Here is a 20,287-nt window from a genome sequence, read left to right on the forward strand (position 1 = left end):
GAAGTGGGACCCCAGACCTCAATGCCTGTGTTGTTCTACCTCTAGGGAGGATGAGCTGCACTTGCCCGTGTGACTCTTTCAGATACAAGGTGGCATGCTTTTCTTAGTTGAGAAGAGGTTAACAACATAATTTGTCATACAATTTGGTCTTATTTTTTTAATGTTTGCTTTTATTTTTCTCTCTTGGATTTAATCATATTGTCTTGGAGCTATAAAAATCTTCTTACTTGTATGCCAATATCCTAATTTCAGCTTTTTCTTGAGGGACAAGAAGACTTTACAGAAAAGAGCTTTGAGGGAATAATTCCTATATTTATTCTTTTATTGGATCATTTTACTTTATTTTTTCATACGGGAAGCCTCAAATTAAAATCCGAAACTCAGGTAGGGAAATCATATTGAACTTTGTTCCAGTTACTAAGACATCACAGTTTCAAACCAGTCTTCTATGCTGCTTTAGGGGTGAGGTGGGACTCCATTCTCCATTTCTATTTGCCAGCTGGTTTCTTGTTAGACTGTAACAGAATATGCTGGGGGAGATAGCAGACTGCAGGAAGGAGAGGGGACTTGCTCCTTTCCATTTCTCGTTGACTCCCAGTCAGCTTTTCATCTCTTCATCCCCGCACTGGCAGCTCCTTCCAGTAGCAGCAGCCAAATCTAGTCTGCAATTTCATCACCACTTGAAGAACAAGTTCCCTGCTCAGAGGCCCACAAGTTTTGGTAATTCAAACTGCTTCCCTTTTTCTTCTGAGCCCTGAGGGTTGTAGTTGCTTCTAGATATTGTGCCTTTGTGACAACTTTGGTTTTTATCTTTTAGTTACATAATTACAACTTTATACATAGCTATAAATTCTTCACATTAAATTCTCTCTAAGTTACTCATGTGGTTTCTGCTTCTTGGCTGAACGCTGAGTAATACAGACTTAATAGTCTTCAAATCTAATTTCTACTTCCTCCTACTTATTTATGTATATTTTTCTCAGTCCTGTTTTCATTTATGTGTGTGTGCACATCTTAAAGTTAACAGAAATTTTTCATGAATTACAGTAGCCTCAAAAGATAAGCACTAGTGTGTTGGGAACCTTACACCTGGCTTCTAGCTAAAAACATTGCATTGATTACAGGAACCTGTGCGCTCCACAAGCCAATCGGCTACAGGTACATGAGGTGTGCATGCGCTCCACAAGCCAATCAGCTACAGGCACATGAGGTGTCCACGAGTACCAGTTGCACCCAAGTAATCAATAAGCGGGCCCTTCTTGGTCTCGAGCTAGCCAATAGCAAGCAACCTAATCTCCTTTCTCTCCCTCCCCCCCTATATATATACCCAGTTCGGAAAAATAAAGTTTGCAGCTTGATCAGAATCTTTTGTCTTGCTGCCATTCTTCGCGCCTCTTGTCCCCCCCAACTCATTTGTTCTAGGTAGGTGGTCGAGCCCCAGTTGATTGCTCTACGGGTCGGAGCACTAGTGTTTAATAAAAATGTAATTTAAAAATTTCATCAATCAACTATGATAAAGAGAAATCAATCAATGGTTTTATTTGATAAAATAATATTACCTAATATTCATCTCGCTTTTACCTACTGTATAGGTACTGGGCTGAACACCTCATATGGCTTCTTCAACCAAACTCTATGAGGTAGGAGTTACGATTGCCATCTGTTTTCAGAAAGTTTTTCTAAAGAGTCTTAGTAAAATGAAATAACATTCTGAAGATCACAGAGATCATAAGAACAGAACTGAGATTTGAATGCTAGCCCATACTCTATGCAGTTTTGCCTTCCCCAGATTCAGGTTTTTATTAGGGTACTGTGTGTGCCTCTTGAGCCCAACATGATACTGATCATTCAAATAAGGCAGCCTGTAGAGATCAGTGAAACTCCAAGAGCCACAGTTAGAAAATGTGCTGCAGCTATACTTGTTACCATGGTCTCTTTTACTGTGACATCAGGTGAAATCATTCTCTTAAAGTACTTAATAAATAGTTCTCTCTATATGTATATACATATATACATATGTAAATACGTGTATGAGTGAATATGTAAATATATCTACATATGCATTTTTGGTGCTTAGAAGCCAATAGGTAGTTCCTTCCTTGTATTGTGTTTTCTTTTCATTTTTCCTATTTTTGTGTTTTAATATCTCAGAACTACACAAAATGCCCATGAGCCCAAGTAGACTCAACTCCCTGGGCAGCACCCAACACAGGGAGGCTTAACCACGTTGCCGCACAGTGGACATGTTGAACCATCACGAACAGCACCTCTGCACAGACCCATCATGTAAATCCCCCTTCTTGACACTGTGACCTATTGACTTTCAAAAACTAGAACAAGCTCCATTCTATTTTGCAAACTTGTAACTGTGATTGGAACAACCTTGACTTACCTGCTAAATATTAGGTGTGCAAGGACATCTTAATAAAAATGTACACAAACACGGACATACACCCTGGCTGGCATAGCTCAGTGGATTGAGTGCAGGCCTGCAAACCAAAGGATCAGGGTTCGATTCCCAGTCAGGGCACATGCCTGGGTTGCAGGCCAGGTCCCAGCAGGGGATGCATGAGAGGCAACCATACATTGATATTTCTCTCCCTCTCTCCTTCCATTCCCCTCTAAAGATAAATAAATAAAATCTTCTAAAAAAAACATGGACATGGGCCCTGGAAGTTAAAGGTACACAAATATATAATGAAAAATGCAAAAGACTTTCTGGAAAAGAACTATCTGCACATGCACTATAAATTTCATCCAAAGGTAAATGTTAATGCTGCTGCTTTATTTAACCCTCTGCTGAGCACTGTATATGGGCATTTGAAACCAACATCATTTGAAATGTGTCAGAATCATCACCTGGTAATTGTCTTCCCTAGAAGTCAATGTTTTATGATAAATAAACAATGCGATCTGCAAAGTAGTTAATTAAAAATAAAAGAAAATTGATGCAGTGACAAAAAAGGAGAAAAAGTCTAGGAAATGGATACAACACGTCAAAGAATCTCTTTGGGGATGAAATGGGGAGGAATGAGGAGGGTTGTCATTGGCCTTTAGTGTTTTGTTGCTGAGTAAGTGAAAGTAAGTGGAAAATGAGGTTCTTCCAATTTCAAACTGTTACAATATGGTTAGTTTCATACCCTACAGAGAATTCCTAAGGCACCAACCCAGTCACAAATCGGTAAGCATCAGCATTTTGCATAAAAGGAAACATCCATATCTGACTCAAGCAACGATGAAATCAATACAGAAACATTTCCAGAGAAGTCCTGCAGGTTTTTTATGCATTTTCAACTAGTATATTGTGCAAATTTTTTTCTGACTGTGTAATAAATCAACTTTAGATCCACAGCCCCTAAACTTCCCCGATTTTCTTTATCATCACTTAGAGAGCACCCTGCAGACATTAAGTCACATTTTTACCCCTGCTGTTTCTATCCTTATTAGAGGGTTTATCTTTCTTCTGGCTTTTTTTTTTGATAGGTTTAAATATAGGGGTTAAATTAATATCTTGTAGTTTTTCTAACACTGTCTCCTCCAAAGCCAGCAGAATATCATAAAAAGACCGTTCAACCAATCCCAGAGCCAAAATGTTGTCTTCAGCTACCCGGCTCAACCTAAACCTCTCTGTCAATAGAATTATGCCTAGTCACATAATTGCATTTGATTTTATTTACCACTGAATGTCTGAACTACTGACATGTGTCAAATAATTAATTTAGGCACTCAAAACAGTATAGTTGGGAAGGATTTCACAAGGATATTAAATAAAGATAACATTTTTAAAACTTCAGAAAAATTTAAATATTAATTTAAGTTTTATTGGTGCAAAAATCTATTGCCCTAAATATCATTTGAAAAACATGCTTTAACAAAAGGGGAATATTTATGTAAAATATGACTGGCATATTATATGAAGATGATATTATTGAGCAAGAAAAAATATTCTCCTCTTAATAACTTAGCAGCCATGATCACCTAAGGAGATCAAGAAGGGAACCAGTCAGCATGGCTGCTTAAGTTACAATCCTCAGGTTTTGGGTTATGCCCTCTTGTTACATAACAGCAAACTCCGGTAATGCCGATCATATTCTTTTATATTAGATATGGCCATGTAATTCTCCAATGGTGCCTCCATTTCCTCATCTATAAATTGGCAATAATATAAGCTGCTTCAGGGAATATGTAAAGTAAAACCTAAAAATCTTCTCTGATCAATATCTGGCATATAGCAAGTACTCAATATCTGTTACTATTTCTGGAGTCTTATTAGATTTATTATATTTAAAAATCCTTAAGGACTTAAAGTCCATTTTGTTTATATTGTGATTTCCTGAATTTGTTAAGCAACGAATAGACTCTTAACTAGTATTTGTTAAATTAGTTGGTACTCAGAAATTTTCCAAGTTTGTACTGAATTATACAATGGACAAGTAGCCCAATTTTACACTTAGTTTAGATAATACTTAAATAATAGAAACATGTACTTAAAACACCCACATGTATAATGTAACCTAAAAGGTCCATGAAGCAACTCTCCCAATTAGTGGGAGCCTCCTGCCCTGTTTTCTTTTTTTTAATTTATTTTTTATTGATTATGCTGTTACAGTTGTTCTATTCCCCCCCTTCATTCCCCTCCACCCTGCATACCCCCTCCCCCACCATTCCCCCCTTTTATTTATGTCCATGTGTCACAGTTCTTTAGATTCTATATTTCCCCTACTATTCTTACCCTCCCCCCATCTATTTTCTATCTACTGTCTATGCTACTTATTTTCTGTACCTTCTCCGCCCTTCTCCTTCTCCCACTCTCCTGTTGCTAACCCTCCACATGATCTTTATTTCTATGTTTCCACTCCTGATTTAGCTGTCCTCTTAGTTTGCTTTTGTTTTAGGTGAAATGTTAAAGGGACTTATCTAAGAAAAAGAAGTTAAAAAAACATGAACAGTGAAAGGACAACAAACTGCCCTGTTTTCAAGGTGCAGTTCCACTTGCCATTTCCTCCACTAAATTTTCCTTGACTAGCCTCCATCCTTCTTTCACAAAACTACATCATTTTGTATATTTTTTTCTTTGAAAGCAAGAACCATAAAGTATTTACATTTCCTCTAAGACTCTTAGTCAAATGTCTTGTTCATATTACACACACAATAAATGTTTGCTGAGTGAATGAATGACTAGGCAAAACCATGTTCAGCCTGGCTGGGTACCTTGATGGTACAAAGAATCATAAGATACTCTCCATGCTGTCAACGCTATTGCAGTCCAATATGATTGTGTGTTTTTCTGTTGGAGGGTAAATGGAGACAGTCTGGCTTCCTCACCCAGGTGTCTGATTAACTAAGGGAAGCAGTTTCCCCATAACCTTGAATGGTCCCGATAAGTGATATTCTCATAACCTTAAGACTGGGTCCGATAAACAGTTCCCAAAATGTGAAGTGGGCTCGCATGCACAGAATCATGCTATAGTGTCATTTTTGGCTTTTTGCTAGCTTTGTTTGTTCTAGTATTTAAAAGGGGCTAGGGACTCCCTGCTGGGTGCCACTTTGGGGAGCAAGGGCCACGACCTGTACCACACCAGGGACAGGCAGGGAGACAAGCAGCTTGCATGGCTCACCCACCTGTGCATAAAGGCATGCTAGATATCTCAACGGCTCTGCACATTTTCTTCCATCTCCCCGAATCTAGAGTGGACCTGACAGGCACTGGCAGGCTGCAACACATCTGTACATGAGCCCAAAATAGGAACCAGTGGTTGAAACTGCATGTGTTCCAAGAATCATAGAAGATACCACCACTAAGTGCTACAGAGGCATGAACTCAGATACAGGGGATTAGTCCCGAATCCTGGGAGAGATTTGGGTAAATTAAGAAACAGTCTGTGAGGAGTGCTAAGTTATTGAAGTATGAAAGAGTATGGGCTCTTCGAATACATAAGGGGTTGCGTGGCTACAAGCAAGGTTATCGAGCAAAACATGATTTGACCAGTACTCTCATGGGAGATATTATCAGCAAGCAAATAATTGGTTTTGGATAATTAAATGTGGCAATTCTTTCTTTTTTTTTAAAGATTTCTTTTTTTTAAAGATTTTATTTATTTATTTATTCATTCATTCATTCATTCATTCATTTCTAGAGACAGAGAAGGGAAGGGGAAAGAGAGGGAGAGAAACATCAGTGTCTAGTTGCCTCTCCCACACCCCCCACTAGGGACCTAGCCTGCAACCCAGGCATGTGCCCTGACTGGGAATGAAACTGGTGACCCTTTCTCTGGCAGCCTGCACTTTTGTTTGCAGCTACACCAACCAGGACTGAATGTGACAAGTCAGCAAAGTAAAAGTTCATGAGTAAAACAAGAGACAGAGAAAATTAAAGTAGAGTCACCTCCTAGATGAATAAATTATGCGAGTGGAGAAGTAGGAGGGTAGTGTGAGCAAAGTGGTATATTCCAGAAACTGCCTAGACTTCAGCACAGCTAGTCAACACAGTTTAATAAAGGTTTTGATGCAAGTCATATATGTAATTTGAAATTTTCTAGTAGCCACATTATTAAAGGTAAAAAGAGAGAGTAAAATTGATTGTAATACTAAAAATGTTAACATTTAATATAGAGTCAATATGAAAATATTAAAGAGATATTTTACATTTTTGATACTACATCTTTGAAATCTGACATATGCTTTACACTTAGAGACATTTCAATTTAAACCACCCACAGTTCAAATGCTAAATGTGAATGTGACAATGCAAGGCTAGGTAGACATTTACAGACTTTTATTTTAGCCCAGGGCATTAATACCCAGGATATAAGGTGAAAGGATAAAAATTGCATTTTAGGAAGTTCACCTACCACTGTAGCTTTGTGAAGGATGAACTGGATCTAGATAAAGAAAGCCTGGAACCTAGGATACCATGGGGAGATCGTGGGGGGGATATAAAATAAGGTTGCAGCAATGAGGGTGGAGAGGAAAATGGAGTTGAAGGATGACAAGGAATGCAAGGGTTGTGTGGCTGACTACACATGGGACTGGGAGAGAAGAGAGCTGAGAAGAAAAGGCAGGTTTCTGAAGTTCATGCCCAAGGTCCTGGGTGGTGATAGTCACTCAGTCAGGAAAAGATGGGGAATGATGATGAGCTCTGGTTAGACATTTTGATTATGTTGCACCTGCCAAACTCAGGTGCCCAACATATTTTTAACTGTACATTCTAACCATAAACAGAGGCAGTATTATGGGAAAGCAAATTACTGCTATGGTTGAGCACTCCTCAAAAAGATTATTTGCCACAATATAAGAATGCATCTTAATCATCCGTTTAATTAAAATGTTAAATTCAAACAGAATACCTGAGTTGAAACTCCAACTCTGCTCCTTACTATGGAAACTTGGACATTACTTAATTTCTATGTGCCTCAGTTTCCTCAGCTATGACATAGATTGATAAAATACTCAGAATGATTCTTAGTATATATTAAACACAATTTAAATGTTTGTTAACTAAACTGCTTTAAGCAACCTTACAGAATGTATATGTACTCTTCCAAAATAAGGTGATTTGTATCTTCATTGTCTAAATCATTTAAATCTTTTTAAATTTATTTTTAATTTTATTTTTATCGTATTTTCTCCATTACCATTTACTCCCCCATGCCCTCTTCCACCTCTATCCACCTCCTTCCCCCCACAGTTAAAGCATTTAGATTTCAATTGCATACTAAGTGATTAAAAATGCTACTCTCTATTTCAAATTAAATCTTAATATTTTCTTTAAAGTGATTGGGCAGTGAATTGTTTTAGTTCTATTTTTATTTTCTGAATATAGGCTATTGAAAAGGCAATGAGCCTTTAGTAACTGATAACTTTTTCATATTTTTAAAAACATTTAATAAAGAACAATGATATGGATGAAAGTAGGATTTCTGTGGGGTTAGATTTGACTGGATAGTAAACCCTGAATGCAATACACAGATGATGTGTTATATAATTATACACTAGGAACCTATATAATTTCATTAAGCAATTTCATCTCAATAAATTTAATAAAGTTGTTTTATTAAATTTCATCTTTCTCTTGAATTTAGAATGTTTTCTTTGTTCTTAGTTTTTGGGAGACTAAAAGCATTAATCTAAGGAAGTGCCCCAAATAATTTGTATTTTGTTCTGTTTTGTTAAATACCCATTACATTCTATACTAAATACCACATGATAATTAAGTCAGGAGTTAAAAAAAAATCTAGTGACCACTTTAAGATACTGTGTTCTTAATTTTACATTACAATTCTGTGTAATGTACACCAGGCTCCATATTAAGTAGTTCATGAAAGCGCGGTAATATCACAGCAAGGAGGTTGGAATGTGGTTAATGGTTTGGGGTGTGTGGGTCACGGAACAGAAGAACAGACACATACACATACTTGCTAGAGCTGGGCCTCTCAAGCTGAATGTGCATTTCCTATGGGGGATGAATAGGGAGAAGATGAGTATTCCAGGTAGACAGAGGCTATAACCATAGAGAAAGAGAAAAATTTTGCCTGCCTGCCATGGGCCATTGGTTAATTAGACTGTTGGGGGCAGGCTTGTAAGTAGCTAATTACAAGACAATCTAGTCAGTGTTTGATAGATGGGACCATCATCCTCTGTGTTATGAGAGAAGAAGTCAGGGGATGGTGGCAGGGGAAACTGACTTTTGGGGGGAATTAGGGAGCTTCACACAGGGACATTTCATACATTCAAGGATTTTTTACCTCTAATGCTTATAGCAAAAATTAACTCTAACTAAAGAAGTCAATGCATTATATACAGTCACATCAGTTGTTTTTCTGATGTGATACTAGAGATACCTGCAGAAGCCTTTCACTTGGTTTTCCCATGAATTTTCTGATGTTGAAGAATACCTATGGTCTAGGTGAAGTAGTTCCCCACCCATTTATTGTAGGAGGGAATTCAGGTGCCATTTGAGTGACAGAAGTGTAGATAGTTCTTTTAGGTCCTTTTCAGAGTCTGGAGAAGAAGTACAGGGAGAAAATGAGCAGCGAGCTATTTCAGGATGCAAACTGAAAGCAGATGACACGTAGCAAGAAAAATTACTTTCTATGTATTTGTAGGAACAAAAGGGTGGGAAGAGGGAGCTAAAGGAAGGTCCTCTCATTTGACTTCAGTTTATCTTGGAGACCTCAGCCCTCCTGCTTTCAGTTGCTTGTGTTGATTCATATGTATTCATTGCATCTCTCCTATGCTCTCACTGCACTATCTCTTACTCTCGAAGACCCTTCAGGGATCTAATTGTCAATACTGCCACCCTGCTGGACATGGGTAGTACAGGTCCCATTTTCAGCATAGGTAAACCAGATAATTGACACCCAGTGAGGAGACAAGGTGGTGAGCATAACATTTACTGAGTTCACACATAACTGAACCCAGTAAATGTTATGCTCACTACCTTGTCTCCTCACTGCGTGTCAGTTTATATCCACCCTCCAAACCACTGGTCCTAGTAGTTAGCTCTCACTTCATGAACACATATAGGGTGGGGAAAAAGTAGCTTTATATTTTTGAGTACATAAAACACAGAGTTTATTCTTGTATTATTAACTCATATTATTTTTCGTACAAACAACTCTAAACCTACTTTCACCATACCCTGTATAGAAGTTCTTTCTCAAATGGATTTACATCCAGGTTTGAAAAGACTTGAATTTTAGCATAATTAGGTAAATGATTCTTGACTGTGGATCTGTTGGAGAACTTCACCACCATAGGACTATTATTTATTCCCCTTCAAATTAAATGCAGCAAAAATAGCAAGACCACTGAACCTGAAACTAGGAATACTGGGTTCACGGGGTGATATCGAACAAGTCATTTGACCTTATTGGCAAGACGACATGTTAAGTGTGCTGTTTACTAAACTTAGTTGCCGTTCTGCCATTATATTAGCAAAATATCTAGATAACAGATAACTTGAGTGGTTGCCAATTTTTATGCTACAAATCTAGTAGAATTATTATAAATACAAGGTTTCTTAGTTCAAGAGAATATAATTGATATCATTTTTGATCTGTTGATTTTACAACCTTGTTTATAAACCTAACCAATTACTAATGATAGTTTTAAGATTTTTGTAGGACTATGGTAATAAGTTAAATAAATAAATTAAAATTGTAATTGCCTTACGACCCAGAAATTCCACTTCTGGCTATACATCTGAAGAAATTCAAAACACAAAATCGAAAGAACATATGCACCCTATGTTCATTGCAGTGTTATTTACAATATCCAAGTTATGGAAGCAGCTCAAGTTTCCATCAATAAACATGTAGAAGAAGCTGTGGTAAATGTGAAATGGAATATTACTTGGCCATAAAAAAGAATGAAATCTTGGATGGGCCAATAGGGTATTATGCTAAGTGAAATAAGTCAATCAGAGAAAGACAAATACAGACCATGTCATTTCACTTATATGCAGAATCTAAAGAATATAAATAAACAAACAAAACAGAATCAGACTCATAGACACAGAGAACAGACTGTTGGTGACCAGAGGGGAAGGGACTAGGTTAAAAAGGTGAAGAGATTGAGAAATACAGATTGATAGTCACAAAGTAGTCATGGGGATGTAAAGTACAGCATGGAAATGTAGTCAATAATATTGTAGTTACTCTTTACAGTGCCATTGGGTACTGGAAATATCAGTGGGAACACTTCGTAAAGCATATAATTAACTACTATGCTATATACATGAAATAATATAAAATAATATAGGACATAAACCGTAAATGAAAGAAATCAATTAAAAATAAAATTAAAGAAATAAGTTAAATAAAATTCTGTTAACTTACTAAATTAAACTTTTATATAAACATTTTTGGCATATCTTATCTGCTTTATGATCTATCATTGACGACCTAATCCAATTACAACAAGAAATAGTTGGCTGCTTGAAATATGCATTTAGGAACCTAAATCAGGGGCTCGGCACTAAAAATTAGGTACGTGAAGAATCAAGTACTAATATGAGATTCTAAATATAGAAATGTGTTCACTAATAAGGTCTAGAGCTTGAAAATTAGGCCAGCTTTGTGCTTTACAAGCTAAATAACCACAGTTAAAACTAAAATTGGGAACTTTGGACAAACATTTATGCTGCTGCTTTGAAGTTTAAAAAAAGTAATATGAATAACTGCAAACAAATGCCACATTGATTTTTATTTGGGTTAATTATCAAATATTAATGTGCTTTCCTTTTTGTATATAGAATACTTTGAATGAGTAAGTCTTTGAATGATTATATAACTCTCTTAGTTTATAAATACAGAAAAAGTATATTTTTAAGTTAAATATACATTTTGCCATTTTATAAAGTAAAGCAATTTACTGTAAGCATTTAGGGAATTAAAATGCTAATATTCTCAGTAAAGTGTTACCTATAGAAAACAGAAAAAAATAGACATCTAGAGAAGCTGTTTGGTCTGCGGGGAAAAAGTCATATTTATAATTTTACTCCAAGGCACAGCTTTTCACAATTAAAAATATAAGAATCAAATTATTTACATCAAGAATTTTATCCAATAGAGTATAAAACAATCCAGACTATGTACCATACTTTAAAATACCATGTAATACAGTTACAAGTGGAACATGGACTTCTGAATCAGAAATATCTGGATTTAAACCAGGGATATACAACTATTTAATTATTTAATTTTAAGTAAATAATTTCTGTGAACATAAGTTTCTGTATCTATAAAGTGGCTTAATATTTATAGAATAGGTGAGAAGAAATATATAAGGGCCTAATAAAATTCTGGCCCGAAAAGATGCTCAACAGAGAGCACTGTTAATATTGGCGAATAGGGCCCTACTGTTATCTGATATTGATAGACTCTCAATAGTAATTTCTTATAATAGCCTTTCTTATACCCAAGAGCCTTGACTTAGGTTTTATACTAGAAATACATAGATAATTAGGTTTGATGTATGTCATCTGTGTACCTCCCTGAGTCTTTTGCTTAAATGGTTAACACTTTGGCTTCACTTTACTGTATGGACTCGTGTCTGAGTCTTGTTTCACTGCGCTTCACAGGACTCTCTTGAGAGAAAAATGGGCACTTCTGTCCAGTTCATGGGAATCATAGTTTACAAACAAGTTAACAATGGTGTTGTTAGGGGTATGTTAACTGCCAAATACCATGTAAGATATACTTTTCACTTGCTCTGAAAAAGCCACATTGCTTTGAAAGTCCTTCCAGATTTCTTTAAATGAAATCCAGAATATGTTAAATTAGAACCATCCCTTAAAGATATTGATTACATACTGATCTTTTAGCAGAGTACACAGATCAAGCCAATCTTGATATTTGTGAAAAAACAAGACACAATTATTTCAAATAATTTCTAATAATGAAAAGAACCACCTAAATGTGCCCCTTCTTATCAACTACATAGGCATATTTAGGCACTTATTTTACTTTAGAATCACACTTGCACAGTGTATGTCCAACAGCCAGCAGCCAGCTTGGCTTACTAACAGTCCCACTCAGAGCAGGGGGCTCTTCACTTTGGAATTTGCTTGCCACTGAGTGACACAAGGTAGAGTGCGGTGACCTGGATGCAGGAGGCAAGGGCCATTTGTTAGCATTCTGCCTGGGGCTGGACTAGTGAGTGAGTGATATTGTATTTGAGACACAGGAGAAGATAAAAGCTAATCCATTTTATCAATATGTTTACGATTCTATTTATACACTTGTGCTTTAACATTTAAGGTGTTCTTTATTATGACCTGAATGATGTACATATTTTGATCACTGTGTCCTTTTGCATGGGAAGATTTGAAAACCATATGCTTCCATTAACGAAGAGAAAGTTTCTTAGGTGAGATTAATTCTTGCTAATGCCTAGTGAGATGGGCTCCTCTTCAGGCCTGCAGGTTTTTAATGCTCTTATTTTTTTCTATTCTGGTAGATATTTGAAAAGCTTTAAAATGAAATTCCATTGTAGAATGCAAGCTTCCTTTTTAACCAGTCATATTCTTACACTTTCTGTTGGATAATGTGAAATTCTGAATCGGGCACCAGTTCTAGGCCAGTCATTTCCACAAAGCTGGTGAAAGGATTGTTTCTGAGGTTGCCCTTCTGATAGAAGCTGTTTACACAGATGTGAACATATGTCTCCAGATGAATTTTGGATTAATTTAGAGTAAAATTAAACTTGCATTTTCAGAAAAGTACTGAAATTTTGGTTTTGAAATGATTCATTAAAAATCTTGATGGTTTAAGGGTATTATTTTCATAGCATTACTGGGAGAAACAATAGTTATTATAACCCTTATTTTATATAAAATAGGTAAGAGTACCCATTTTGTAAAGTTAAATAAGTTAGTGGAGGCCACAAAAATGAGCCCCAGATATTGCTAGGGTTAGAACTCCTAAGGGTGTAACTTTCCGTTCTGATTAAGGACAACAGCCTAAAATAAATTAGAACAACCCCTGAAATGTTACATGTGAATAAATATTTTAAATCTTAAATTACAAGTTCTTTTTACATTGAAAACACAATGCATTATAGCACAGTTACATTTGAGAAAGAGGATTAAATCATTTTCCAAAATTTATTTTACTCTTTTCTGTAGCTTTAAAACAATCCCTTAACATAATTTAATTTTGACTTTGGCAATTAAACTTCTTATATAATGAAAAGGCAGTGGTTGTTTATCTAAGAGAGAGTAAGTGATAAAAGGGGTATTACCTTTGGAAGTGTGTGAGTCTAAAAGTCAACAGAATGAAAGATTGCAGTCCTAAAGGGAGGCCACGTAAATGTGTTACTATTATAGTTAAGTTTATAAATGACCTTCCTGCTTATATAGACTTCTGCATAGCTCCTGTATATATCATGCAAATATATAATTACCAGAGAGACGTTTAAGAATATATCATACCTGATAACTTTTACTTTGGTTACTTTAAAATATATATTATATAAATTATCCATATTTGGAAAATTATATTGCTGTCAGAATTAGCCAGAAATAATTGTATATTATTTAAATAGATATTACATACTTCTATGAAGAATGGATTTGCTACCCACATAACTTTAAAAATTGAGGTCAGAAGAAAAACCAAACAAAATGATACCCTCCCCTAAATTATTCAAAAAGAAACCTATACGCTCTCAAGCTGAATGATTTTTCCCATTAAGGTATAGCCTAGTTTGTAGGAAAAAATGCTCCATTATATTTTTAAGGTGTTGTTTTATAAACAAAACAATATTATTTAATCAATATCCACAGCATGCAACACGCAATTCTGTTGAAAAACCTTAAAAAATATCTTTGTCCATCTCACAATTAGTTACTAAAGCTGTTGGTCCTATCAGTCACAAGCTAGTTGCCCCATTTGCAATGTTGCTGGACAACTTATAAAGTGAGATGAAATATTCATTTCCACCCAAGCCCTTTTTTCTTTTGGTTGCTGCAAATATGGGTGTAGTAAGTTGGTTGGAAAAGATGGGAGCATGCATGCATTTAGGGCTATCTGTTAATTTAATCATCTTCATTAGGATGATATGATCTGTTATAGCTGTGTGTGCAAGAGATGTTATAAATTTTAAGTTGGATCTATCACATTCTGAACAAAATCTTGCAAATGTATAAAATGAATCCAAATAGCATCCCCTCCCTTTTTTATATGCCTTATACAACCCAATTTATGAGCAGGAAAGCTGATATGCTCCTGGTTTTTATTCTTTTGTGGAAATGGGAGATCACAAATGCATTAGCATAGACAAACTGCTGTAATCAGTAAAGTTTGAAGCTGACACACTTATAGAGCCCTGCTTGCCAAAAATAGGATTTCATTTGTACTGTATTTTTTCCCCTGAACCAGTTTTGCCAAAGCTATAGGAAATGCCAATTTTGGATATGCAGGCCTGGGGAACACAACGTTTCAGTAGGTGGCGCTTCAACACAGCCCACCTGCTGCAGTACTTAAAGTGTACTCAACTTTCAGATACCTGTGGTGCATCAAAGAGGTTTGGCCCAATTTGCTAACAGTGCAGCTAAACTGTTGTATCCTGCAATACCTACCTCAAATGCAGCTGAAACCTCTAGGCACTCAAGATTGTTAGTGTATATCTTTGATAATTATTTTAACACATATATACACACATATTCATATATTACTTATATATACTATCTGTACCTCTGAAAATAAAAAACCAAAGAAAATTCATCTTAAAATTAAATAGTATTTCAGTAACTTCAGCCTCACATTTATTTATATTTTGATAGGATTATTGGTTTATATGATTATTTGCATATCATTATTATTTTTTTAAAAAGCAATGCAATATTTTTGCAGTATTAGGTCTTAGTATTAACATAGAGATTTCCTTTTTCAAATAATTTTACTGTTTAAATAAGTGAAAAATATATGAAAATGTTAACAGTTCTTTTCATTAATTTAGCAAAAGATATCATCTTCAGCCATGCTTTCTGACATGTCTCTAAATTGACATAAACCAGAATGATTAAGTGGAGGACAAGCCTCACTCATGTCATTGACAAACAGGAAAAGAGATGCCTAGAGTGAAATGTACTAAAAGGAGCTTCACTGCAAAAAGAAAGCTCTCTATGGTCATTAAACTAAAGATATCTGCAAGCTTCATTAAAGAGATGAAGGACACAATACTTCAGCAATAACTAGACACTCATCTCTGAAATGATGATAAACTGATAACTATTCCATTTTCCCCAAATAGGTTGTCCAACAGAGTTCAGAATGTCATACAGATATTTTATATTGTTATATGCTGATGTTTTCTTTAAATCTTCTAAATATGCATTAAATAGGTTTTCCATTTGAAAATATGGTGTTTTTAGGAAAACACAGTACTTTTTTTCCATGACCTCTTCGCCTTTCAATATGCTTTTATAAAATTAAATTAAAAGATGCATTTCAAGATATTAGAAAAGTCTGTGAATATAACATAACTTGCACAATTGTTATTTAATCTATCAGACTGATATAAAACTAAATTTATGTATTAAGTAATGACATTTATAATAGGTATGAAACAAACTTATTAAATGAATGAAATAAAAGAATAAAATTAAAGATTTTGCTTCACCTAGATTATCTGATGTTTGTTCTATAATTCATAAAATGTTAAAATATTAACAGAAGAATACATTTTGGGGTTCTTTTATGTTTTAAGATTTCAGAAAATACAACACAATAACATAATAAAGCATAGTAACATAATAACTTTAAAAGTCATGATTCAAATATTCATCATGTTTTTTTCCTCTTTGAAAAGACCAATAGAAAAAAAACAGCATCAACTGTCTCATTTCTTTCCTCTATATTTTTAAACCAGGATTATTACAGACTTAAAAGAAATAAACTAAAATTCAATTTTGAAGATTCTTCCTCGAATGCACAGTATTTATCACTGTTTTAATATGACATTATATTTTTTTCTAAGAAACATATCTTTCCTATGAGTGTGTCTTATTCAACTTTAATACTCATCCTCTCTGTATATTTTTAACATAACTTCTAGAAGAAGAAAGAAGCAATCTAAAATTTCACATCTTTTTTATTAGAATATATTGACATCCCTTGCTTCATTGACTTTTTATTACAGTCCTGAGGTTAAAAAAAAAATGCCAGTGTCAGCTCAGTTCTCTGCTGTGGTTCCAAGTGAAGATTTCTGGCATTTCCCCTTGCTTTCAGCTTCGTGGATTTTCTTCACCCCATCTTATTTTCAATAGAAGTAGCTTAAAATCAAACTTGAAGGAGTTAGTACTTTTTAAAAATTTCTTTTCACGAAGGTTTCATGTCACAAAATGCAAACATAAAGAATAGCCCTGCATCCGGCCCCTTCCCCGCGCCGCCTCCACTGCGGCCCTGGCATCTGTCGGAGAGGAACGCTCCAATCTGGGCTCCCCGTGGAGCTGAGATGTGGCTGCCTCCCCCAATCCAGGGCCACACCGCTCCGGAGCCAAAACACGAGACCATCTCATGCGAGTCTGGCCTAATGAAAGTCCAGCATGGGGCTAAATGAGTTTCCACCACTGCTGGGTGAGGGGCTAATGATAAAACAGCTCCCTGGGCGCACTGCTGCTGTTGGTATCTTTGTCAGGGCATATGGCAGTTGGCTGAGTGCCTTACTTGTGCGATTTCCTATCGGATAGCTCAAAAGAACGCGGGATGTATTCTCGCTTTCTCTCTTCCATTCTCCGTCTCTCTTTGGCCTGCTCTTTCCTTCCTCTTCTGTACTCCTATGGTTTCTCAGCATGACTGTTGGGCCTTAAAGACTATGTTTTGGAAATATTTTGTGAAACTGTAACCATTATTATTATGTTTAATATGAGTGGAAAAGCAGAAAAATGGATGAGAGAATGATATTGACTGTTACAACCCAGTAAGTTGTTCTGTTTCCTTTGGAACATTATAGCTAAAGGCATAAACGTTATAGAACCAGAGAAAAATCAGCTTGAAACTTGTTGAATACAGAGATGCTCATTAATAACTTCACCCTTGTGATGTTCCCTTCCCCCACCCACACCCCATCGCCCTTCTTTATACCTCATCACTCACATGCAAGCAAGCCCACATGCATGCATTTAGGATTTTATAATATATGATAAAAATGTAGTTTCAGAATTTTCTTCATTAAAAAGATTTAATCCAATTTAATATTAGGTTAAAATCGAATATTAAACTTTGGTTTATTCACTATCTTTATTTCTAAACCATCTGAAAAAGAGGACACATTTTGAAAGATTCTAATTTATAGGTACATGGAATAGACAAGTTTTTCTCCTTTTTTTTTTTTTTTGGAATGCTTGATAGATGTAGATTCCCATCACAATTTGAAATTCTATGTGAATGTCTACAATAAAAATTAAAGCAACTACCAAAACAAATCCTGGAAACATTTCAAAAATGTATTTTCTACTCTTTTAATACTTATAAGTTATTGAACATAGATAAATGCTTTAAAGCCAATTCTCATATTTTAATATTGTCTGTTTATTATTGTATCTGAATTTAACTTGTTCAAATAAATTATTTGTTTTTAGATCCTTTCTTACTGCTGTTATTAAATTACATGGAGGCTAATATAACAGCATATTTTATCCTTTGCACAATAAGTCACACATCTAAGAAAAAAAGGCGAGGCAGATGTTCCTAAAGCTTAGGCATTTGCATATTTCAAAATTCCAGTTTTGGGTTTCCTTTGCTAAGGTCTCTCATCCACCCCCACTCCTCCCATTCAACTTACATTCTGTCAAAAGACTCCAGGACTTAAACACCATGGGAAATTTGCATAACTACAAGGGATAGCCCATTCTAATCTCAATACAAATGAATCTTTCACAAACTTCTGAGAAATTCTTAATAAAATCTCTTTAAAATCACATGCTTCTTCCAGAAAGAACCCAGTCATGTTAGGAGGATTCATATGAGCTGCAGGTGAAGCTCTGGGTGAGCTGTGTGGCCAGCGATATCATCTAAATGAGATTGTTTTCTTGTAAATTGCTTGGTGCAGAAATACCATCACGTTCTTTGTGCTGTATGCCCCATTTTAATTTATTCCCATGACAAAAACTTCATTAATATAATTTTGGAACAAAGTGAAAATGATAGGAATTTTCTGTGTCACTAAAAAACGAACCCTGCTTTCTTCTTAAGGAAATACTGCTTTAAAAACTCAAGAATATTCAGTTTCTAATTTATAAAATTCTTCTTGGTGCAAATATTATCACAAAGTATTTTCAGGCTTGCGGGGTTAGAATAAATTATAATATTTTCCCACATTTTAAGCACTAATTTGTAGATTGCCCAGAATTTTTAAAAGCTTCATAATTTTTTTTGATTTTTTCCTAAACAAATTTATTTGACTTTAAAAAATGCTTATACCTTTTGAGGTTCACCAGGAGTCAAAAGAAGTGGTGAATTATAACTCCATCACTCAGCAGTTATAATTGTACATTACTATATTATTACTTATCTCCAGATAAATGTGAGATCATGTGGAATAGTAAAAGAGGAAATAGACTATATATCAAGAAAACTGAATTATCCTCACAATTATGTCACCTACTAGGAACATGGCCCTTTCTATTAAACATTCTAACACCCCTGAACTGATGCAGTCCGCCTGCACCACACACCTTCCTTCCATGATCTCTTTAATCATCACAGCCACCCTATGAGGTATGTATCACCATCCCCATTTTAAACAGTCACTGAGGTTTAGTAAATTTTAGACATATGTATGTAGCATCACATAGAGTAAGAACATAGAGTGTCAAAATTTCATACTTCAAACATCAAAATCTTCAAAATAGATTCTCACCCCACCTTTAAACATCTTTAATATCTCCAAACACAATTGAACCATAAAACTTTAGGGTTTGGACTAGAAAAAAATCTAGTTTTCATCACAATTTTAAAATTCTAAGCCTGTTGTAATTTGCAATTACTACCTGTCAACATAATGAAGTGAGTGATACTGTCATTGTGTAGAAGAATTATCCAAGTCCCTTGATGGACTCAGGGAGCTTACAGAGAAAGTAGTATGGGATTAGTAATCAACTACCAAGTGACTGACATCTAGATAGTGTAATCATTAGTGTCATCATATTGAAAATACTTGAGACCTCTTAACCTACTGATGCTTGTTTATCTTTCTTTTTTTTACATTTTTATTGTATTTTTTCATTACCAGTCAGTCTCTTTATATCCTCCTCCCCTCTGCAATCACCAGACTGTTGTCCATGTCCATGAGTCCTTTTCCTTTTTGCTCAATCTCTCCACCCCCTAACCTTCCTCTATAACTTGTCATCCTGCTCTCTATCTATGAATCTTTTTCTATTTTGCTTGTTAGTTCAAATTATTTATTAGATTCTGCATATGAGTAAAATCATATGGTATTTGTCTTTCTATGTCTGGCTTATTTCACTTAGAATCATGTTCTCCAGGTCCACTCATACTGTCACAAAGGGTAAGACTTTATTTTATTTTACATCCAAGTAGTATTCCATTGTGAAAATGCCCATAGTAGTTTTATCCACTCATCTACTGATGGACACTAGGCTGCTTCCATATCTTGATGACTATAAATAATGATGAAATGAACACGGGGGTGCTTATGTTCTTTCAAATTAGTGTTTTGGGTTCCTTCAGATATATTCCCAGAAGTAGGATGGCAAAGGCAGATCCAATTGCACTTTTCTGAAGTATCTCCATACTGCTTTCCACAGTGGCTGCACCAATCT

The sequence above is a fragment of the Artibeus jamaicensis genome, unplaced genomic scaffold (genome assembly GCF_021234435.1).
Source record: "Artibeus jamaicensis isolate MK-2021 breed Jamaican fruit bat unplaced genomic scaffold, CSHL_Jam_final contig_335, whole genome shotgun sequence".
NCBI classification, from domain to species: domain Eukaryota; kingdom Metazoa; phylum Chordata; class Mammalia; order Chiroptera; family Phyllostomidae; genus Artibeus; species Artibeus jamaicensis.